The 24,767-nt window shown below is 41.2% G+C and overlaps 1 long non-coding RNA gene across 1 annotated transcript; it reads right to left on the bottom strand.

Moving 5' to 3' along the window:
* Positions 1 to 3,749: 3,749 nt before the first annotated feature.
* LOC109029315 (uncharacterized) lies at positions 3,750 to 24,438 on the bottom strand. Its single transcript, XR_002008370.3, has 4 exons — positions 24,241 to 24,438; positions 17,717 to 17,803; positions 4,726 to 4,776; positions 3,750 to 4,612 (listed from the first exon to the last, which is right to left on the bottom strand). It is a non-coding gene; the product is annotated as an uncharacterized lncRNA (long non-coding RNA).
* Positions 24,439 to 24,767: the final 329 nt, after the last annotated feature.

The raw sequence follows: 24,767 nt of genomic DNA, 5'->3' as shown, positions 1-24,767 counted from the left end.
AGAGGTCTCAATAGCTTCTTGGACAAGGAGGTTGAGAGTGAGGGAGAATTCATAGATGACTAAAGTTTTGGTTATGGCTATTTGAGAATATCACATTGCCAACAACAGAATCTTAGATGCTGAGAAAAGAGCTATATTGGAGGATGGCACAGAGGCTGGGAAAATGATTACCATGGCAAAGAGACAACATACGCACATGTCTGATTTCCGTTAGCCATTTATTGGAAATGGCTTTTGTTTCAGGAACCATGCCAGTCACTGTACTAAAGTCTAGTTACAAAGACTAATGAAAAATGATTTTTATTCTCAAGGGACTTACAGACCCTTTGTGAGGGAGGTAGTTTTCTAGATATGTGAGGAGTGATGATCAGACCACTAACAGAGGGAAGAGAGTGTTAAGAAAGGCTTCTTGAAATATATGACATTTGAGCCAAGTTTTTTGGGGGTATGGGGGAAAGAGATAGATGAAATGCTTTTATCCTAGAGGGCAGCCACTATGCATATAAATAAAACCACAGTTTGAATACATATGGAGAAGGACATACTAAATGTTAAAAGATATTCATGGCTTACAGAGCCTAAAAGTGTAGTGGGCTCTTGGCATCAAATTTCAAGATTTTCTGACTTCTAACATAAAATCTTAAAATCAAAGCCATCTATTTTTTAATCTCACAAATATTTGCAAATAAAACAATTAAATAGAATTTTTTTTATTTGTTTTATTTCATCTAAGGCAAAATCTTGTCAAAATTATCACAACTTCCTAGTGTTCTGAGCTGAGATGTGAAGGACAGATAGGAGTCTTCCAGGCAAAGACAGGCGTGGTCTAGATCATGATTGCTATTGATAATTTATGCCACAGATGATAAGGAGCCATAAAAAGGGCTCCAGGTAGGGGAGTGTTACAATCAAATGTGTGTTTTAGGAAGATCCACGAGGCAGTGATGTGGGGAACAAGGGACTGAGGCAGGAAGACCATTTGCAGATGCTCTAGAGCAGCCGTTTTCAAAGTGTCTAGGGATGTTGGCGGTGCTCAAGATCTTCCTGGAGGTCCATGAGTTCAAAACTATTTTCACAGTTACTAAGATGGTATTTGCTTTGTCACTTTCATTCTCTTACTGGTATACAGTGGAGTTTTCCAGAGGCGAAGTGACATGTGATGACAGCATTTCTCTGATGGCTGGTCAAATGTGCCTCGCTATTTTTGTGTGTTTTAAACATTCCTTTCTACTTTCTAGTTAATTTCTAAAGTGGCCTATGTCCAATATGGTAAATATTGATTGGTACAACCCTCATGAACAAAAGCACTTTGAGATTCTCAACAATTACTGAGTGTATAGAGGTTTTAGTACCAACAAGTCTGAGAACCACTGCTTTATAGATATTTACCAACCTGATTTGGAAAAATAGCCATTTAAGGAAGGCAGGCAGAAATGCTCTGGTTATTTGGGTAAGAAAATGCAGGCAGAAAATCAGAAAATGTTTGATTGATTGCTTGAGCAAACCCAAGGATAGATGGACAGATGGATGGATTGGGAACTCATCTGAAGAAAGCCAGTGTTTGAGTGCTGGCTCTGGGAGGGAGGAATGGAAACCTATCTGGCAGAACAGGGGAAACGAGCGGAGACAGGAAGGCGAGATATCACACTTACTGACTCCCAGCCTGTTCTCTGCCTGGCCACAGACTCTGATTGCCCCTTCTGCATTTGCACACTCACAGATTCCATCTCTGTGAGATTGACCACAGGCCTTCTCCACCTCCCTCTGCCCTGTGCCTTACCTCGTTTCTGTGGGAATCCTTTTGGGAAAGGACCAATGATGACTTTACTTTTTGGACTGAGTTTATTTCACTTCAGCAACTATGTAGCCTGAGGATGGTATTCTCCCTCCACCCCAATTCCACATAAGGCAAATGACTGCATTCTCAGAGAGGCAAAGAGCACATATATTTCTCCAGAAACGTAGTAATTGTTAAAGCTGGTTTTATGAGGGCTCCTTAGCTGTAATCTGATTCCCACATGATAATGTGTTGCAAATTACTAGTAAATGCTGTTTTCAGAAGTCTGCAAACTGATATTTGCTCTCAACAAATGAGTCGTTAGTAAAAAACAAAATGACCCTTCACATTCATGAATGCCAATAAATCCAGGTTTTAAATCAAAAAGTCCTCGGTGAAATACATTTGGTGGACTCAGTTTGCTACAACGCACAGAGCAGTAATCTGTGGCATGCAGAAACTGCTATCTAGGAATGATTCAGACAGAGGTGTTTTTACTCCTAGGGTGAACTTCTAGACCATACTATCCTGGAATGAGGGGGGCTGCAGCACTGCTCAGGGGCTCCACCATGGCTGTACTCGTAAGCCTACCACCTGAAGACCTTGACCCCCGATCCCCTCTGCCAGCTGTTCTTCCAAATTGACCACAGCCTTAAGCTTTTGCAGGGAAGAACTTGCTACTACTAACACAGAAACTCACAATCTCTGTTAAGATGATAACACATTAATCTCTGTTAAGCTGTTAACACATCTGTTAAGATGTGTTAACGGCTTAATAGGGCATTCTTCAAATGTGTTAGGTAGAACTCTCAGTTCTGGGAGGTTAGAAAAAAAGTGTGTCATGATAAAATAATTTTTAAAAACTCTCTTTGACGAATCAGAACATATTAGCATTTTAAAGGCTCTGAAGTCCTTCAATAAAGACGCCCATTTAAATTACACTAATTTGATGAGGTGGCAGAGTCTATATGCCTGCTTCCGTTTTCTAAAAAGTTACATTTCCCAGGACTCCCCTGGAGGCTGGATGCAGGCATATGACCTAGACAGGACCAATCCGTGAGACCTGGGAGAGGAAGTCAGCACATCCAGAAGGAAGTGCACCTCTTGATAAGCATGGGGCTGCAGGTATCTGGTTTTCCCGAGGTGGCTGTGATGGAGTGCCTGGCGTCCACTCTCAAAGGCTATGGTTGCTCAGTCGTATGTGATAGCAGTAGTAGTGATGTCTCTGCTACAGATGTACCACAATGCAATTGGGCCTCATTTTCTGCCTGTTTTTGGCCCCAACTGTTTTATCCCTGGCTGTGTAGCACACAAGTCTGGCCTCCCAAGGAATAATAATAATAATGAATTCCCTTGCTAATTAAGCTAGATAGAGTGAATTCAGATTGCAATTAAACTTTGGTACACTATGGCAGCTATCTAATACTTAAGAATATCCCACAAAATTACTGGTTCATGGAACGTAAGTTTGGAAATGCTTTTCTTCAAAAATAGGACTTGGGGAGATTCCGAATCTTAATTCAAGGTAATGAAAGCTCTAAGGGTGGGAATTTCTGCTCCTGTGCTTGGTGATATCTGTCATGCTGGCTGTACAACGTGCTGTGTTTTTTGCTGTCTTTGGACTAGAAGCCTCTGAGGTACTTTCTAAATCTACAATCCCATGAACACGTTAGCTGGACTAAGCACCTGTTCTTTATCTCACACCCTAGCAGGCTTTTGTGAGAAAATACAAATGTGTCAATAGTTTGATTGCCTATTGGGACTAACAAGAGGCTAGAGATTTATACATGAAATCATTCCACAATGCAAAAAGATACAAAATTAAGTGCTACATTTTGAAGCTTAATATAGCTAACTTATTAAACACATAAATCAAAAGCAATGTTTTCCATTATTTAAGATTTCTTTATTTAAATTCATGGCTCATAGGCCAAATCAGCTTTATCTAAATTGAGTTCATGGACATGTTTTATTTTGCCCAGGCAGGGTTTTGTTTAAAGGGAATCAGTGGACATTTGGAAAACTAGGAAATTTGACCTTAAAAGTTAAAAGAGCTGGCACTATGTGTGGAGATCATAATGCTATTCTCTGATACAAAGAATGTTTTTCTTTTTGTCTTTTGATCCCTAAAATTATTCTTCACAAAAAGACAACAGCCAACAGCTATCTGGTTCATTTTTATTTTATTTTTTAAGTTCCCCAAATGTAAACATGTCCAGTAGTTCATGAGATGAATAGAAGAGCACCCACCTGATTTCTCATAGCTATGGGATGGAAAGAAGAAGGAGGAAGCAGCAGATGGAGGAAGTCAGAGATGGAGATTGAGAGTCTGGGTTTTAATCTGGTTTGGCTGTGTCCCTACCAAAATCTCACATCAAATCGTAATCCCCACATGTCAGGGAAGGGACCTGGTAGGAGGTAACTAGATCATGAAGGTGGTTTGCCCTACGCTGTTTTTGTGATAGTGAATGAGTTCTCACCAGATATGATGGTTAAAACTGTGTGCCAGTTCCCCCTTTGCTCTCTCTCTCCCCTGCTACCATGAGAAGACATACCTTGCTTCCCCTTCACTTTCTGCTATGATTGTATAAGTTTCCTGAGACCCCCGAGTCATGCTTCCTGTTAAGGCTGCAGAACTATGAATCAATTAAACCTCTTTTCTTCATAAACTACCCAGTCTCAGGTAGTTCCTTGTAGCAGTGTGAAAATGGACTAATCCAGGTTTGTCACTTGATCTTCCTGAGAGTGAGATATCCAGATGGTAAGAGATAGGTCTGGAAATGGAATGCATTCTGATGCCCACTGCGCTGTTCTGCTTACTTTATCATGCCACTCCTAATGAAATATAAAGTTAGATATTTCTTAATACAGGGGAGGAAAAAGGTTAGAAAGGTGAGGGCAGGTTTATGGAAAGATGAAATTTACATAAACTAAAGCTCTCTCCTTACCTAGAACTTTGTGACATCTCAATGCTTCTTAGGGACATCTTTGATCTAATCCTGTTAAATGGTGAGAGAAAGATATTACTTTAAACAATGGATTGTGGGAATGAACAAAAAAGGCTTCCCAAAAGAAGAAATTCTTCATGTAATGCCATGCATAAAAATGTGATAGAGTCTTATATTAGTGTTCTCTAAAGGGACAGAACTAATAGGATATCTATATGGGTTTATTAAGGAGTATTAAACTCACATGATCACAAGGTTCCACAACAGGCTGTCTACAAGCTGAGGAGCAAGGAAGCCAGTCCGAGTCCCAAAGCTGAAGAACCCGAGGTCTGATGTTCAAGGGCAGGCAGCATACAGCATAGGAAAAAGATGTAGGCTGGGAGGCTAAGCCAGTCTAGCCTTTTCACGTTTTTCTGCCTGCTTTATCCAGGCCATGCTGGCAGCTGATTAGATGGTGCCCACCCAGATTAAGGGTGGGTCTGCCTTTCCCAGCCCACTGACTCAAATGTTAATCTCCTTTGGCAGCACCCTCACAGACATACCCAGGATCAATATTTTGCATCCTTCAATCCGATCAAGTTGACACTCAGTATTAACTGTGACAAGTCTATTAGTTCAGTGATTAGAAACTTAAATACTTTCCGTAGCCAGGAAAGTAAAGCAGGTTAGTTGTAAGTCTGTAGGGTGCTGTAGTGGCCATGGGAAGCTCTGGAGCATTTATCCCTTTTCAAAGGGGAAAGCCACTACTAAGTTCCAGCTTACTGGTGCCATGGGAGAATGTGGCCTAATATCACCCAAGATTCAAAATTTTCAAGAGAAGATGGAAATCTGGGTTTTTGTGTGAAATGTTCAGCTTAAAAAACAAACAAACAAACAAGCAAAACCTATAAGCCACCAATATGTAGTCTCTGTTTAAGACCATTATTTGATTAGGCTACTTACAAACAAACGTAGAAACAGGATTTCTATTCCAGAACATGGCAAAAAAGATAATAGAAACCCTCCCTTAATAACAGATCTAGTAACTATAGACGAGATATGAAAATCAACATTTTAAATGTTTAGCCAAACTCTTTAAAGAGTGAGATAAAGCCCTGGAGTGGTGACCCTATGAGCTGATGGTATGCCTATCCTGGATTTGGGGGTGAGGTAGTTTCCTGTCTTAGTGACCAAGAGACTTGGGTTATAATGACTATTTAGGAATAGGAATTGAGATCTGCGACCCACAAGAGGCTCACAAACCTCCTATGGAGCCATGACTCTTAAATGGTTAATCCCTTGTTAAAAGGAAGAACTATAAATAAAGCCACCCATCAATATAAGGATATGTCAGGGAATTGGCTATTTTAGCCCTGACTGTGGTTGGAAAAGAGCTCACAAAGGTGCAGGAATCCTTAAGCTAAGAAATTAGTGAAAAGTGTGCCCAGGCCAGTGACAGCACTGGGCTATCTGGCAATTCAACACAAAACCTCTTTGGAAGGCAGTACCCTTCACCAAGGACCATAGATCATTTCCACAGATAAAACTCAGCTGCAGATAAATTCAAAATCCAAAACTGAGTCAAAAACTCAAACATACAATGATACCATCGACCAAGAGTAGAAGTCAACTGACTGAATAAGTAACTTGATTTGACCCTTGAGGATATACAGGTAATACAAGTCCCAGAGAGAGATTATAAAAACAGGTATTGTAAAAATGACTAGGAGCTCAAAAAGGAATTTAAAATGTAAGAAACAAACAACATCTTCATAGGAATAAAAGGCTGATTTGAAAAAACAGATTTCCTAGAAATAAAAAACACAATTATTGAAAATAAAACTCAATTGATAGATTAAATAGTCACCAAAACAAAGCTAGAGGAAGATTTAATGCATGGAAAGATAAATGTGATGAAATTATCCCAAAGATAACAAAGGGAAAACAGATGAGAATTATAAAAAAGAGACTAATGGCAAAGTGAAGATTTGAATACTTTCCTGCCAATAGCTATTGTAAACTCTGGGAACGAACAATTCAGATATAAACAAAAGCTAGCAGAAACTGGTGGGGATTTGACCCTTACTGAGTGAAATTCACATTTATATGTTTTTTTCCACTAAAGTTACTTCCCAGTCCATCTACGTGTAGCCCACAGAGCTGAAGCAGAAAGTGGTAGTCTTATGAGACTGAGGAATCAGAATATGGAGTTTGGGGCTATATAGAAATTTCCCTCAAATAATTGGCCGATTCCTAGTCTACACATGCACAGGATGAGACTCCAAGAAACTCAAGAGAAAACAAAAGCTAGAAAGCTGTTGCAGAGATTTCAGTAGCTGCCCAATGCAGGCAGACGGTTTGGAATTCAAGTCCTGATAAGTTAGACAGACTTGAAAAATGCCTCAAACTATTAAAATTAAAACCCAGAAGTTATACCTTAAGGCTCAGGACTAGGGATTCATCCTAGGCTAGTTGCAAAACTAAAATAAAACCACTCTAACAGCCTAAAACCAAGCTTCATAAATCAAGTTCATCTGCCTGTAATTTAGCTATCTTCTAAAACAAAAGTCAATGTTCTTCAGAGGAAGATAACAGAATCCAGTCTCTATAAAACATCACCCACAATATCTAGTATGAAATTAAAATTTATTAGACTTACAAAGATACAGAAAAGTGTAACACATAGCCCAGAGAATAATAGAAATAGAAAGAGACCTACAGAATAACGAGATGTTGAAATTAACCAGATGTTAACATTGACAAAAATTTTTAATATAGTTACAATAAATATGTTAATGAATTTATAGGAAAGCATGGGTATAATGGGTGAAAAAAAGGAAATTTTCAGAAATGATATGTAAATCGTAAAAAGAAACAAATGGGAGTCGAGTCCTAGAACTGAAAAAGAAAATCTTTAAAAAATTCATTTCCTGGGATTAACAGGACATTTAATACAACAAAAGAAAGGAGTAGTGTCCATGAAGAAAGCCAATAGCAAGCATCTAAACTGAAGGACAGAGAGCAAGAGATTTTTTTTTTTAACTTAGCAGACCCCCAGTGAGCTGTGCAATTGTCTCAAAAGGTCTGACACACATTTAAGAAGGAGAGGAGAGAGAATATGGAGCAAGAAAAAAAATTGCAACTATATTATATGAAAAATTTCTAAATTTGATCAAAAACAGCAACCCACACATTCATGAAACTCCGCAAATCCCAAACAGGGTAAGTGCAAATAAAAATATAACTAACTGTATCATGGTCAAACTGCTGAAAACTAAAGAATAAATCTTAAAAGCATCAAAAGAAAGAAGACATATTATGTAGAAGTGTATAAACATGATGTCTAGTTTCTATAGGAAAAAATGAAGCTAGAAGACATGGAACAATATCTTTAAAATCATGAATGGAGGATCCATTCCAAGATGGCCAAATAAGAACAGCTCCGGTCTATAGCTCCCAGCGTGATCGATGAAGAAGATGGGTGATTTCTGCATTTCCAGCTGAAGTAGCTGGTTCATCTCACTGGGACTGGTTGGACAGTGGGTACAGCCTAAGGAGGGTGAGACGAAGCAGAGTGGGGTATCACTTCACCCAGGAAGCTCAAGGGGTCGGGGGATTTCCCTTTCCTAGCCAAGGGAAGCTGTGACAGACTGTACCTGGAAAATCAGGTTACTCCAGCCCCAATACTGTGCTTTTCCAACAGTCTTAGCAAACGGCACACCAGGAAATTACACCCTGTGCCTGGCTTGGTGGGTTCCATGCCCACGGAGCCTTGCTCACTGCTAGATCAGCAGTCCCAGATCGAACTGCGGGGCAGCAGCCTGACTGGGGGAGGGGCGTCCGCCATTGCTGAGGCTTGAGTAGGTAAACAAAGTGGCCTGGAAGCTCAAACTGGTGGAGCCCACCACAGCTCCTGCCTGCCTCTGTAGACTCCATCTCTGGGGCAGGGCATAGCTGAACAAAAGGCAGCAGAAACTTCTGCAGACTTAAATGTCCCTGTCTGACAGCTCTGAAGAGAGCAGTGGTTCTCCCAGCATGGAGTTTGAGCTCTGAGAACAGGCAGACTGCCTCCTCAAGTGGGTCCCTGACCCCCATGTAGCCTAACTGGGAGAAACCTCCCAGTAGGGGCCCACTGACACTTCATATAGCTGGATGCCCCACTGAGATGAAGCTTCCAGAGGAAGGATCAGGCAGCAATATTTGCTGTTCTGCAATATTTGCTGTTCTGCAGCCTCTGCTGGTGATATCCAGGCAAACAGGGTCTGGAGTGGACCTCCAGCAAACTCCAACAGACCTGCAGTTGAGGGACGTGACTCTTAGAAGGAAAACTAACATACAGAAAGGAACAGCATCAACATCAACAAAAAGGACAACCACACCAAAACTCCATCTGTAGGTCACTATCATCAAAGACCAAAGGTAGATAAAACCAAAAAGATGGGGAGAAACCAGAGCAGAAAAGCTGAACATTCTAAAATCCAAAGAGCCTCTTCTCCCCCAAAGGATCACAGCTCCTTGCCAGCAATGGAACAAAGCTGGATAGAGAATGACTTTGATGGGTTAACAAAAGTAGGCTTCAGAAGGTCGGTAATAACAAACTCCTCCAAGCTAAAGGAGGATGTCTGAACCCATCGCAAGGAAGCTAAAAACCTTGAAAAAAGATTAGACGAATGGCTAACTAGAATAAACAGCATAGAGAAGACCTTAAATGACCTGATGGAGCTGAAAACCATGGCACAAGAACTACGTGACGCATGCACAAGTTTCAGTAGCCGATTCGATCAAGTGGAAGAAAGGGTATCAGTGACTGTAGAACAAATTAATGAAATGAAGCGAGAAGAGAAGTTTAGAGAAAAAAGAGTAAAAAGAAAAGAACAAAGCCTCCAAGACATATGGGACTATGTGAAAAGACCAAATCTACATTTGATTGGTGTACCTGAAAGTGATGGGGAGAATGGAACCAAGTTGGAAAACACTCTGCAGGATATTATCCAGGAGAACTTCCCCAACCTGGCAAGGCAGGCCAACATTCAAATTCAGGAAATACAGAGAATGCCACAAAGATACTCCTCGAGAAGAGCAACCCCAAGACACATAACTGTCAGATTCACCAAGGTTGAAATGAAGGAAAAAATGTTAAGGGCAGCCAGACAGAAAGGTCGGGTTACCCACAAAGGGAAGCCCATCAGACTAACAGTGAATCTCTCAGCAGAAACTCTACAAGCCAGAAGAGAGTGGGGGCCAATATTCAACATTCTTAAAGAAAAAAATATTCAACCCAGAATTTCATATCCAGCCAAACTAAGCTTCATAAGTGAAGGAGAAATAAAATCCTTTACAGACAAGCAAATGCTGAGAGATTTTGTCACTACCAGGCCTGCCTTACAAGAGCTCTTGAAGGAAGCACTAAACATGGAAAGGAACAACTGGTATCAGCCACTGCAAAAACATGCCAAATTGTAAAGACCATCGATGCTAGGAAGAAACTGCATCAACTAATGGGCAAAATAACCAGCTAACATCATAAAGACAGGATCAAATTCACACATAACAATATTAACCTTAAATGTAAATGGGCTAAATGCTCCAATTAAAAGACACAGACTGGCAAATTAGATAAAGAGTCAAGACCCATCAGTGTGCTGTATTCAGGAGACCCATCTCATGTGCAGAGACACACATAGGCTCAAAATAAAGGGATGGAGGAAGAGCTACCAAGCAAATGGAAAACAACAAAAAAGCAGGGGTTGCAATCCTAGTCTCTGATAAAACAGACTTTAAACCAACAAAGATCAAAAAAGACAAAGAAGGCCATTACATAATGGTAAAGGGATCAATTCAACAAGAAGAGCTAACTATCCTAAATATATATGAACCCAATACAGGAGCACCCAGATTCATAAAGCAAGTCCTTAGAGACCTACAAAGAGACTTAGACTCCCACACAATAATAATGAGAGACTTTAATACCCCACTGTCAATATTAGACAGATCAATGAGACAGAAAGTTAACAAGGATACCCAGGACTTGAACTCAGCTCTGCACCAAGCAGACCTAACAGACATCTACAGAACTCTCCACCCCAAATCAACAGAATATACATTCTTCTCAGCACCACATCAGACTTATTCCAAAATTGACCACAGAGTTGGAAGTAAAGTTCTCCTCAGCAAATGTAAAAGAATAGAAATCACAACAAACTGTCTCTCAGACCACAGTGCAATCAAATTAGAACTCAGGATTAAGAAACTCACTCAAAACTGCACAACTACATGGAAACTGAACAACCTGCTCCTGAATGACTACTGGGTACATAACGAAATGAAGGCAGAAATAAAGATGTTCTTTGAAACCAATGAGAACAAAGACACAACGTACCATAATCTCTGGGACAGATTTAAAGCACTGTGTAGAGGGAAATTTATAGCACTAAATGCCCACAAGAGAAAGCAGGGAAGATCTAAAATTGACACCATAACATCACAATTAAAAGTACTAGAGAAGCAAGAGCAAACAAATTCAAAATCTAGCAGAAGACAATAAATAACTAAGATCAGAGCAGAACTGAAGGAGATAGAGACACAAAAAATCTTTCAAAAAATCAATGAATCCAGGAGCTGGTTTTTTGAAAAGATCAACAAAATTGATAGACCACTAGCAAGACTAATGAAGAAAAGAGAAGAATCAAATAGACACAATAAAAAATGATAAAGGGGGTTATCACCACCAATCCCACATAAATACAAACTACCATCAGAGAATACTATAAACACCTCTGCACAAATAAACTAGAAAATCTAGAAGAAATGGATAAATTCCTGGACACATACACCCTCCCAAGACTAAACCAGGAAGAAGTTGAATCCCTGAATAGACCAATAACAGGCTCTGAAATTGAGGCAATAATTAATATCCTACCAACAAAAAAAGTCTAGGACCAGACGGATTCACAGCCAAATTTTACCAGAGGTATAAAGAGGAGCTGGTACCATTCCTTCTGAAACTATTCCAATCAATAGAAAAAGAGGGGATCCTTCTTCATTTTATGAGGCAAGCATCATCCTGATACCAAAGCCTGGCAGAGACACAACAAAAAAAAGAGAATTTTAGACCAATATCCCTGATGAACATCGATGCGAAAATCCTCAATAAAATACTGGCAAACTGAATCCAGCAGCACATCAAAAAGCTTATCCACCACGATCAAGTTGGCTTCATCCCTGGGATGCAAGGCTGGTTTAACATATGCAAATCAATAAACATAATCTATGACATAAATAGAACCAAAGACAAAAACCACATGATTATCTCAATAGATGCAGAAAAGGCCTTTGACAAAATTCAACAGTGCTTCATGATAAAAACTCTCAATAAACTAGGTATCGATGGAACATATCTCAAAATAATGAGAGCTATTTATGACAAACCCACAGCCAATATCATACTGAATGGGCAAAACCTGGAAGCATTCCCTTTGAAAACTGGCACAAGACAGGGATGCCCTCTCTCACCACTCCTATTCAACATAGTGTTGGAAGTTCTAGCCAGGGCAATCAGGCAAGAGAAAGAAATTAAGGGTATTCAATTAAGAAAAGAAGAAGTCAAATTGTCCCTGTTTGCAGATGATATGATTGTATATTTAGAAAACCCCATTGTCTCGGCTCCAAATCTCCTTAAGCTGATAAGCAACTTCAGCAAAGTCTCAGGATACAAAATCAATGGGCAAAAATCACAAGCATTCCTATACACCAATAACAGACAAGCAGAGAGCCAAATCATGAGTGAACTCCCATTCACAATTGCTTCAAAGAGAATAAAATACCTAGGAATCCAACTTACAAGGGATGTGAAGGCCCTCTTCAAGGAGAACTACAAACCACTGCTCAACGAAATAAAAGAGGACACAAACAAATGGAAGAACATTCCATGCTTATGGATAGGAAGAATCAATGTCATGAAAATGGCCATACTGCCCAAGGTAATTTATAGATTCAATGTCATCTCCATCAAGCTACCAATGACTTTCTTCATGGAATTGGAAAAAACTACTTTAAAGTTCATATGGAACCAGAAAAGAGCCCGCATTGCCAAGTCAATCCTAAGCCAAAAGAACAAAGCTGGAGGCATCACACTACCTGACTTCAAACTATACTACAAGGCTACAGTAACCAAAACAGCATGGTACTGGTACCAAAACAGAAATATAGACCAATGGAACAGAGCAGAGGCCTCAGAAATAACACCGACATATACAACCATCTGATCTTTGACAAACCTGACAAAAATAAGAAATGGGGAAAGGACTCCCTATTTAATAAATGGTGCTGGGAAAACTGGCTAGCCATATGTAGAAAGCTGAAATTGGATCCCTTCCTTACACCTTATACAATAATTAACACAAGATGGATTAAAGACTTAAATGTTAGACCTAAAACCACAAAAACCCTAGAAGAAAACCTAGGCAATACTATTCAGGACATAGCCATGGGCAAGAACTTCTTGACTAAAACACCAAAAGCAATGGCAACAAAAGCTAAAATAGACAAATAGGATCTAATGAAACTAAAGAGCTTCTGCACAGCAAAAGAAACTACCATCAGAGTGAACAGGCAGCCTACAGAATGGGAGAACAGTTTTGCAATCTACCCATCTGCCAAAGGGCTAATATTCAGAATCTACAAAGAACTTAAACAAATTTACAACAAAATAATCAAACAATCTCATCAAAAAAATGGGCAAAGAATATGAACAGACACTTCTCAAAAGAAGACATTTATGCAGCCAACAGACACATGAAAAAATGCTCATCATCACTGGTCATCAGAGAAATGCAAATCAAAACCACAATGAGATACCATCTCACACAAGTTAGAATGGCAGTCATTTAAAAGTCAGGAAACAACAGGTGCTGGAGAGGATGTGGAGAAATAGGAACGCTTCTACACTGTTGGTGGGAATGTAAACTAGTTCAGCCATTGTGGAATATGGTGTGGCAATTCCTCAAGGATCTAGAACTAGAAATACCATTTGACTGAGCCATCCCATTACTGGGTATATACCCAAAGGATTATAAATCATGCTGTTATAAAGACACATGCACACGTATGTTTATTGCGGCACTATTCACAATAGCAAAGACTTGGAACCAACCCAAATGTCCATAAATGATAGACTGGATTAAGAAAATGTAGCACATATATACCATGGACTACTATGCAGCCATAAACAGGGATGAATTTATGTCCTTTGTAGGGACATGGTTGAAGCTGGAAACCATCATTCTGAGCAAACTCTTGCAAGGACAGAAAACCAAACACCGCATATTCTCACTCATAGGTGGGAATTGAACAATGAGAACACTTGGACACAAGGCGGGGAACATCAACACCAGGGCCTGTCGTGGGGTGGGGGGAGCGGGGAGGGATAGCATTAAAAGAAATACCTAATGTAAATGACGAGTTAATGGGTGCAGCACACCAACATGGCACATGTATACATATGTAACAAACCTGCACATTGTGCACATGTACCCTAGAACTTAAAGTATAATAAAAAAAAATAAAATCATGAATGAAAAAAATACCAACTTGAAATTCTATATAGAGCAAATATATATATGTATATATGTGTACGTACGCACACACATACATAATTTAGATAAACAAAACCTGAGAGGATTTGTTGCCAGCAGACCCTTATTACCGGAAAGCCTCACAGATGTTCTTTGGCTGAAGAAAAATAATACCAAATAAAAATTCAGAGCTACAGGAAGAAAGGATAAACATTAAAAGTGGTAAATATTTGGGTACATATAAAAGACATATTGGACTTGGTTAAAATTAGCGTCTATTCTTCAAAACACACCACTAGGAAAACAAAAGCAAGTCACAGAATGGCAGAAGTGTTTGTCCCGTGGGACTGCTGACATGGTTCTCACTGCTGCCACCCTGGAGGGATTGGCTGGGACTAGTGCTAGAGAACAGCCAGAAGAAAGCATCACGGAGGCTTGACCTTCAGGAGCTCCCTTTCCCGCTATTCAAGCCAGGGCTAAGGGGTGTCTCCTGGGGCTTTCTGTGTGTATGCTGGTCCTGGTCTTACTTCCAGGTTTCCGGCTGCCTTGAGTCTATGCTAGGGGACACTGGAGGAAAAGTGGGAAGCTCACCACCTATTTGGTGATGCCTGGAATTCTGGTCCTATTTTCCAACTTCCAGAGTCCTACAATAGCTGTCCCAGGTGCTAGAGTTCCACTGGGGAAGACAGACAGGGTTCAGTATGTTTCTCCCTCTTGAACCATGGTCCCATGAACTAAGTCTTGAGCATGGTAAGCCTGAGCTTACCATGGACATCCAGGTGGAAATGCATGTCTGGAGTTTTGAAACAAGCTCTGGGCTAGAAATAAACATTTCAGCCTTCAATGTATAGATGTTGTTCTCATTTACGGAAGTGGATGAGAGCCATCAGGGATAGTGTGTAGGATAACAGAAATGGACTGTGAATAGAACCCTGGAAACTAGCAACGTCTAAGTAGTGGGCAAAGGAAAAGGAGCCAATGATGAGGGTTCAGACAGGCAGGAGAAAAACCAGGACACAGACCCAGGGGAGACAAGTCTCCACTCCAGCTGTCTTCTGGCTGTGCACACCAGTGTTGCTCTGTGTGTTTGGCCAGCATTTCCCAGGGTTCTGTATGTACAGCACCTGTATCAGAATCACTGGCAGGGGCGGGGGGTGGGGGGTGGGATGTCAAGTGTGTCGAGTCTTAGGCCATGCTCCAAACTTCTTTAATTACAGGCATAAGCGGTGGGGCCTGCCTGCCTGAGTTTAAACTAGCTGTGCAGGGATTTCTCATGAACAGTTGGAAAGCCAATTCCCTAGGCCTAGGGAATGTAGGGACTCCTGAGCCTGTCACCAGCATAAAGAGAAGGTGCTGAACAGAGGGAAAAGTAAGAGAAGAGGAGGAGAAAGGAGTGATGATGAGGGAAAGAGAGAGATTCCCAAAGTTTGGTAAGTGGTGTGGAAGGAGAAAGAAGAGGAAGGGGAGATTAAGAGGAGGAGAAGGAAGAGAAGGAAGACAAGGAAAGAGACCCTTTATTCTCTTATTCTCATTATTTCAAAGCAGACATACTAGGAGTAGCTGAATCTTGGGTTCATCTTCCATGTTTGCAGTCTGCTAAGAGCCCCGCACGAGCCTGCAGGGCTCCAGGCTGGGTGAGGAGATAAGGAGACGGGTGGAGTGCAGCCACTGCAGCTGTGCTGAACATGATGCCGAACGTGATGGGAGTGAGCAATTTGGGCTGACACTATCCTTCTTTAAACAGCATCCAATGCTCAGTGAGCCCCGTTGCTTTTACATGACTCAATCAACATAGGTTAATTGGTACATTTTGTGCCAAATCCAGTAGTCATGTTTTATGCTGTGTTGCTCTAGCCAGACAACATCTGTTTGGAAGGGGAATGAAACTTGCTGAGGCAAAGCTACACGCATCCTTTTCTCTCCACCCCACCCCCAACCCTCCTACTAAAGAGTACATTTAAGAAATCTTCTGAAAAAGTCCAAAAGCTAATGTCAAGTAGAAACCACATTAGATGAAATGGGAATTCATCACTAAAAGTGCTTAGAGAAAAAGCATTTGACCCCTTTTGAGCCTCCAAATAATCCACGCAATGCAAGTTTTCTTGGCCTTCACTTGCTGTCTTCTCAACCTTGGTTCTTCCCTGTGAGTGCCTCCACAACAATGGCCATGTCTCCTTCATCTTCATATTGCTGGCTCCCAGTACAGTGCCTGGCACATGTGAGGGGTTCAAAACTTTTGCTGAACTAAGCTTAACTTTTATTCTAGTGTCATTTTAACATATCTGTGTTCTCGGTGTCTTCTACATTTCTTCTTTCCTCCTTCACATTTCTCCTGGTCTTCTTCTTTTCTATCTGTTTATTTTATTCTCTTCTTTGCCCTTTCTGTCTTTCACTCTTCTCTCCCCCAGGGCCTGATTATTGCCAGAAGAGGACCAAGTTGGGAACCAGAATGTGGAGAAAACAAATTCTTCCAGCCTCTTCCAAACTTCCTTCCCTCCTCTTCTTTCTCCTTCCTCCTCATTTTCTCCTCCCTTGTCTTCTTCCATTTATCTTCCTTTTTCCTTCCCCTGTCTGCACCCTTCAGGCTTCGCTTTCTAAAGTCCTCCATGTAGAAACATCTTATTAATGTGAAGGATGCAGGGCTATTTGAGTCATTGGAGTAAAAGCCGTTTTTCACTTCCTAATAATACCCTGTCTTTAGTGATTCTTAATTTTGAATAAATTCTCCTCTACATCACAAACACAAATTCATTCTAAGGTGCAACATGGCAGTGGCTCATGCCTGTAATCTCAGCACTTTGGGAGGCTGAGATAGGTGGACCACCTGAGGTCAGGAGTTAGAGACCAGCCTGGCCAACAAGGTGAAACCCTGTTTCTACTAAAGATACAAAAATTTACCAGGCATGATGGTGCGTGCCTGTAATCCCAGCTACTTTGGAGGCTGTGGCAGAAGAATTGCTTGAACACAGGATGCAGAAGTTGCAGTGAGCCGAGATTGCCCCACTGCGCTCCAGCCTGGGCAACAGAGTGAGACTCTGTCTCAAACAAAACAAAACAAAACAAAACAAAAAAAAACCCAAAAAAGGTGCAACATGACCCATTTGATATACTTCATTCTTCAGTATTCTTAATTAGTGAACACTCTAACTTTATGGATAATTATTATATCTTCATCAGCATTTCATGGACTATCTGATGGAGTGAGCACTCAAGGGATTTGACTCAAGTTCCCTGAACAAGCTAAATGGAATAGTACACTGCCCCTTCATCTCCAAGACAATCCATTGTGTTAATTTGTTCAATCTTCTATGAATGATGATCAAATGCTTATGAATAACAACTGTGCCAGAAATGACTAAGATTAGGGGTTCATAGATAAGTGTTTTAAGAAACTCTTAAAGCCTCTGAACTTATTTAATTCCATTATTCTTTTGACTCACTGCGTTCTCATTGGTAATTCACAGCTTTCTGTATAGCCTAGGTCCTTCGGCCATCCAGAGGTTTTGTTCGTTGATAGTTAACGACTCCTGGAAACGAGAGGAAGAACACAAAACTTCAGACCAGTTCAGAAAAGATGAGCTTCTGGTGGAACTATATTATTTTTCAGGAAGAAATAATATAGGAGTGGAAGAAGGAAACCAAGACTGTTGAACTCCTTTTATGGAGTTCACAGAAGCAACTATGAATGATTATATGTTATGATGCAACTTGTAATGTGTTAACTCTTTAATTCTCACAAAACACTGTAAGGGAGGAATCATTATATTATAGATGAAGGAATGGAGACTCAGAGGGGTGAGTGGACTTGTTCAAGATCACAGAGCACGACAGTGGTGAAACCAGGATTCAAACCCAGGTCTGGCCAAGTCCAAAGCCCATGTGCGTTCTAGTATACTCTACCTGCAGTGCCTTAAATGCAGTGCGGGACTATAAACACAGCCTTTCCGCCTGTCTCTTCTCTAATATTGTCTCTTACTTTGTTTCATCAGTAACAGCACCTCCCATTTTATGGTGCTTTACAGACATTTATCAGGTGTTTTCACAGACACTGTCTCACTTAGTCCCCACAGCAATCCTGGGAAATACTAGTGTTGTTTGCAGTTGACAGATGTGGAAACTGGGATCTGGAGTGATGATGGGGTTGGCTTCTGGTCAGACAGCAAGTCAGTGACGGGGCTGATTCTGAAAGGAAGATGGGGCTGGGCCAGGTCACTGGGAAGCCTGCAGGGCAGATCCGGGAGCTAGGATTGGTAAAAGACAGGTCAAAAGGGTCAGGGCAGGAAGGGCAGTGTGGCTGGCTGAGTATTTAATTCAGAGGTGAATTCTATTTTCTGTGAATTGCAGAATTTTCTGACTGTTCTGTTTCCCACTTTGCTGTTTAGGGCACTTACATGATCTCCCTAACTCCTGACTCTGAACATTCTTGCTTCACCCAGGGTCTTGCACTTTTCTTTCTATGTTCATCTTCTTAAAGCATGGTTCATTTTCTTCTTCCATCTGCACAGGCTTGATTTCTGATGCAGGCCCTCACCATGTCTTACTTGAATAACTGCAGAGCAGTCTTCTGATAGGGCTTCCCGTCTTCAGCCAGCTCTCCTGCCCTGCTGTTCACACTAGACTGATTTTCCTAAAATGCAAATGTGATCATAGTTCTCTGCTTAACATTTGTTAGTGGTTCCCAATCTCTTTTAGGACTAGATCCAGCCTCCTTATTACAATGAATGGGATCCTTCATAACTCGAGCCCTCCCCAGCCTCCCCAGGACATCAGTGCCACAGCATTACCGAGCTGCTGCTTGATCTCACACCCCTCTGCATCTCACACATCATTGTCCCTCTGCGTGCAGTTGGTGATCTCTCCTGCTCTCCTTTAATTAACTGCCAGGCAGCTGCCTTCCCACCTCTCTGGTGTTGTCTCCTTTCCTAAAGACCCAAGCAGACCTAGGGCTACCATTACATATGCACTTGTGGGTCTGCAGGGCACTTTCTCTCCACCAGTTGGAGGCACACTGGTGGGAAGAACTTTATCTTTTCACCTGTGATTCTTTCTCTCCCTGCAACATCCCTTCCTGGATGCAGATCTTTCCTGGATGCAGGGGGACTTTTTGTAATCTTGGGGAGGCGGCTGTTGCTTTTTTTTTTTTTTTTAGCACAATAAAGGGCAGGAGATTAACCTCTTCAGTGTGAGAGTGTGTTTTTGTTGTTTTTTTGTTTTGTTTTGTGGGGTGGCCTGGGGTAGGAAGAGTTCCATTCTTAAACCACCTTGGTGGCATCTTCTCCTTTAATCCCCGCCTTCAAGATGTATACAGCTTCTTTCTTTCTCCTCCATTTAATGTGTTGACACTCATAAAAGTTGTGAAAAGAATGCAAGCTTCCATCAAGTTCAAAGTTATTGGATTTAGATGAAAAAGACATTTGTAGGCCTTGAGAGGCAAAGAAATGCCACCCATAATAGTGAGGCAGCAGCCAGGATAGGTTCCGACCTGGGCTTTACCCTGTTCCGTGAGCACAGCAGGGATATGAGCTGTCTAGATTCTGAGAATGATAAGTCTGTATTTTAATTATAATGCTCCAGGAGTAGGCATTAATTCATACAGTCAGCATCCTGGCTAAAATCCCTGCTTGTGATAGTTGTAATCCCCAAACATTGCATAGTCAGAAACCCTGGGAAGACACAGAACTAAACATATAAGTCTTTTAGAGAATCAAAACTGTATCACTGATATTTTCTTTTCTTTTTTTTTTTTTTTTTTTTTTGAGACGAGTCTCGCTCTGTCACCCAGGCTGGAGTGCAGTGGTGCGATCTTGGCTCACTGCAACCTCTGCCTCCTGGGCTCAAGCAATTCTCTGCCTCAGCCTCCCGAGTAGCTGGGATTACAGGTGCCCACCACCACGCCCGGCTAATTTTTTTTGTATTTTTAGTAGAGATGGGGTTTCACCATCTTGGCCAGGCAGGTCTTGAACTCCTGACCTTGTGATCCACCCACCTCAGCCTCCCAAAGTGCTGGGATTACAGGCGTGAGCCACTGTGCCCGGCCCAATATTTTCAAGTTAAGAATCTCTACTTATTTGGTATATTTCATTAATGTTTTAAAGAAATTGCCTATTAGAATAACAGGTCAGCTTTAAAATGCCCATTTCAGAGGCATAATTGAATACTTTTTGATTTAGACTTGTGGTTTTAGATAAAACTTTAATGTGTCAAAGAGAATTCATCCTCACCAGATGCCTCTGGCAGTCAGATTGGGGCCCATGATTCATTTGGGGCAATGAAAACTTGTGGTACTTCCAAGTAGAAGCATCAAGAGCAGGCATGTCTCCTCCATCTCTCCTTTCCTTGTGAAAGCGACCTGGTTGGTGCGGGCATTGGATGGGAGAGGCCATGTGATCCACACTGTATTTGCCTGAAGGAGAAACACACCTGGATCATGTTGTGAGACAGCATGAAAGACTGAATTGTCCACTAGGGATCCCACATGTCCTTGCCCCAACATCTGGGTTTCCTCTTCCCTCTTTTTTTTTGCACATGACATTAGCCCCTAACTGTTCCACTCCACCCCTTTTGATAAAATTCAGATCACTCAAACCATCACTGCTAATTCACTAAAACAATTCGTCCCCCTTCTCAAACTCTTTTGACAAACCACTGCTGCTGATGGCTGAACTTCAGCTGACACCTTCTTGCTAAAGCCCTATAAAACACTCTGCCCTCCTTCCCCAAGTTACAACTCCCCTTTGGATCCTTCTCATGCCTGGCATTTTTGAATAAAAGCTGATATGAATGGTGCTCTGGTTGATTTTTTCTGAGCAAGGACGGGATCCCCAGTGGACAATTCAGTCTTTCATGGTCCCTCACAACACAATCCAGGTGTGTTTCTCCTTCAGGCAAATACAGTGTGGACCACATGGCCTCCCCCATCCAGTGGCTGCACCATCCAAGTCACTTTCACAAGAAAAGGAGAGATGGAGGAGACATGCTGTTCTTGACTGCTTCTACTTGGAATTACCACAAATTTTCATTGCCCCAAATGAATCATAGGCCCCACTCTGACTGCCAGGGGTATCTGATGAGGCTGAATTCTCTTTGACACATTTAAGCCATCAAGATTTCAGGCTTATTTGCTATCATACCATAGCCTAACCTATACTGGCTAATGTATTTACTAACTTTATAAACAATATATGAACATTTTCTTAAATTTAAGATTCATCACATTTAGAAATTTGCTTGATTAAATTTTCAGTAAATACATGCATGGGAAGTTTTACTATTAGAAAATTGGGCCAGGCACAGTGGCTCACACCTGTAATCCCAACACTTGGGAAGCCACAGCAGAAGGATCACTTGAGGCCAGGAGTTTGAGACCAGCCTGGTCAACATAGCGAGACCCTCATCTCTACAAAAAATACAAAAGTTAGCCAGGCATGGTGGCACATGCCTGTAATCCTAGCGACTTGTGAGGCTGAGGAAGGAGGATTGCTTGAGTCCACGAGTTTGAGGCTGCTGTGAATTATGATCATGCCAGTGAACTCCAGCCTGGGCAACAGAGTGAGACCCTGTCCCTGCCCTCCCATTGCCCCCAGCTCCCACCAAAAAAATGAATACTGAAGTGCTTAAAAGTACTTATATTTGTAAGTGTAATTGAAAGAATTCAAAGATGTTTAATTAGCTTGCTTTATAAAATGAGACCAAATATTATTCAAGGGATCCTTAACTGTGATTGCTAAAATTTGCCAGAAGTTTTTATTTTACAAGTAAAATAGGATTTATAAGATGAGCACAAAAGCCTAAAGGAGAATTGCATTTTTAAATATAGAACTTGAATAAATCTAACATTGCTGTCTAAAAACCAGACCAAACCCCTGAATGATCTTTTCTATGCATAAAGTGTATACTCAAGAATACGTAAAAGACCTCATATTTAGCAATTTGCTATGGAACCAGGTAGAGCTGACACTGACTGATGAGCTACATGGGGGGTCACTATCCAAGGAATAGTAGGATCTCAGAAGGAAGGGTCCAAAGGATGGAAGGTGGCTGGCAGAGGGAAGAGAGAATTTGTAGGACTGGGCTCCAGGAGAGAAGTTCTTGCTGTGGAGGGGTGGCCAAAGAGTGTACGTGGAGATCCAGGGTAACTCAGAGAAGTCACAGAAGCCCCCTGAGTTCTTAGCACACTGAGAATCTAAAATAGGTCCAATATTTCCCTCACGGGTCACTTCCTCCACTGGGTCACTTCCTCTGCTGACTCCCTTCCTGGTGTTTTTCCACTGGGAAAGAATGGATCTAAGAGAGTGACACTGGGGGCCACCTGACTAGCTGAATAAGAAGACTACTATCACTACTGTGCCCTTCTGCCCTGACCTATTCATGATAAGGGCTAAATAAGAATAAACCCTTACATGTGCATAGGACTTTAGAGTGTACAAAGTGCTTCATAAAACTCCCAAAACTTATTCATTTAACTTTCACTATAGACCTCTGAAGTCTTTATTTCTGCCACACATTTAGTTTCATCTCTAGTTTACACACATGGAATCAAAATCTCATAAACTTCTAAATCTGTGGGAGGCCTAAGAGATCATTGGGATCAAGCCATTCTTCCAGTAGATGAAGGAACCAAGACCCATAATAGTTAAGTGATTTTACTGAAGCCATACAGCTCGTATGTATGTCAGTCAGATATTTTTGTGTTTGTTTCTTTGTTCCTTCCAGATATCTCTAAATGAAGCTGATAGACTAGGCTTAAAATGGAAAATATGTATATGGGGGGAGTGGAAAAGGAGGTTACAAAGATGAGGAATAAATCGACCCTTGTCTAAGGGAATGTGTTTGCAAACTGGATGAACTAGTTTGAAATGAATTTTCAAAGGAATTCCGATTTTCTTGTGGTAGCTAATGATTGAAGAATCTCAGTGACACTAGTTCAAGACATTCTCCATTGAGGATTATACATTAAAATATTTGGAAATGGGGGCTGTGGTAAGCCTAAGATGGGCTCCAATTATTCTTGCTTCCTTCTGCAATCTTCTCCCCTTGAATGTGGGCTGGACATAGTGACTCACTTCCAGTGAATAGAAAACAATAGCTAAGTAAAGGAGTGCCACTCCTGAGATTTAGTCATCAAAAGACTATGGCTTCTTTCTTGAGTATCCTCTTTCTCCTTCTCTCTCATCCCTCACTCTGGAGAAAGCCAGTTGTGTTTATAGTCAGCCCTGTGGAGAAGTTCATGTGACAAGGAACTGAGGGAGGCCTTCAGCCAACAGTGGGAAATAGAGCCCTCTGTCCAACTGCCCATGAGGCCTAGCAACCACCAGGTAAGTGGGCTTAGAGCTGGCTTCCCCCGGTGGAGTCTTCAGTGAAGACCACAGCCCCAGCCCTAAGTGACTGCTTAACTGCAGCTTCATGAAAGCCACTGAGCCAGAGGCACCCAGCTGAGAAATACTGGGATTCCTGACTCACAGAAACTGTGAATACTGTGAAACTGACATAATAAATTTTTTTTACACTGCTCACTTTCTGGGCCATTTGTTAAGCAGCAGTGGATAACTAATACAAGAGGGAAATAAGCACAAAAGAAACCTTAATTAACTTGTTATCTTCTCACTTTGATCAATGTGTACCACAGCCTTAAAGACACACTTTGGAGTGTTTTTAACGTTTCTTTAGCACTGTTAACAATAAGCTTCCAAATCACAAAATTCAAAAATTATCTATTTTCCCCATTAAACATGTTGCTTGCTCCAATTATGGTTAAAAATACATCTTGGGGCCAGGTGTAGTGACTCACACCTGTAATTCTACCACTTTGGGAGGCTGAGGTGGGAGGATTGCTTGAGGCCAGCAATTTGAGACCAACCTGGGCAACATAGCTAAACCTCATCTCCCAAAAAAAAAAAAAAAAAAATCTTGGTAATGAAAACAATACTGGGGATCAAGTTAGGTATAAAATATATTTCACACTTACCATATTTAGATGCAAGGTCTAGAAGAATTGTTCTGAAGATATGACGGAGTTGGTATTTTAGGTGTAAATCACTGCCTGAATCAGAGTGCTTCTCTCTTTCCTGGAGGCCACTCCTCAGCAGCTGGTTAGCCCTGGAAAGTTCTCAAGGAGCCCCTGCACTTTTGCTAACATCACATTGCTTATTTGAAGAGCTGTGGATATGCCTGAAAAAGATATAACAAATTCCTATTTTATAATCACATTTAGAAAGAGAGACATTTCCATATTCTATCCCTTACCCATCCACTCAGCCTGTGATCAAGTTCAGCCTGAAACATGGAGGTTTAGAGGAAAATAGAAATCGATTGCAGTAACAAGCATGACGAATAGTGTGCCAGGAGAAACAAACCTAGACTGAAGGTGTGAGCGCTCGAGTTTACAAAGTCAAGTTTTGCATTGGTTTGGCTGGTGGGGAAACTCCAGAATGCCATGCAGCAGAAATGAAAAAGTAACATCTCAGAATCTCTGATCATTTTGGATGTCTATCA

This window comes from Gorilla gorilla, chromosome 14, assembly GCF_029281585.2.
Source record: "Gorilla gorilla gorilla isolate KB3781 chromosome 14, NHGRI_mGorGor1-v2.1_pri, whole genome shotgun sequence".
Classification (NCBI taxonomy): Eukaryota; Metazoa; Chordata; class Mammalia; order Primates; family Hominidae; genus Gorilla; species Gorilla gorilla.
This window is presented reverse-complemented; position numbering and strand designations above follow the sequence as displayed.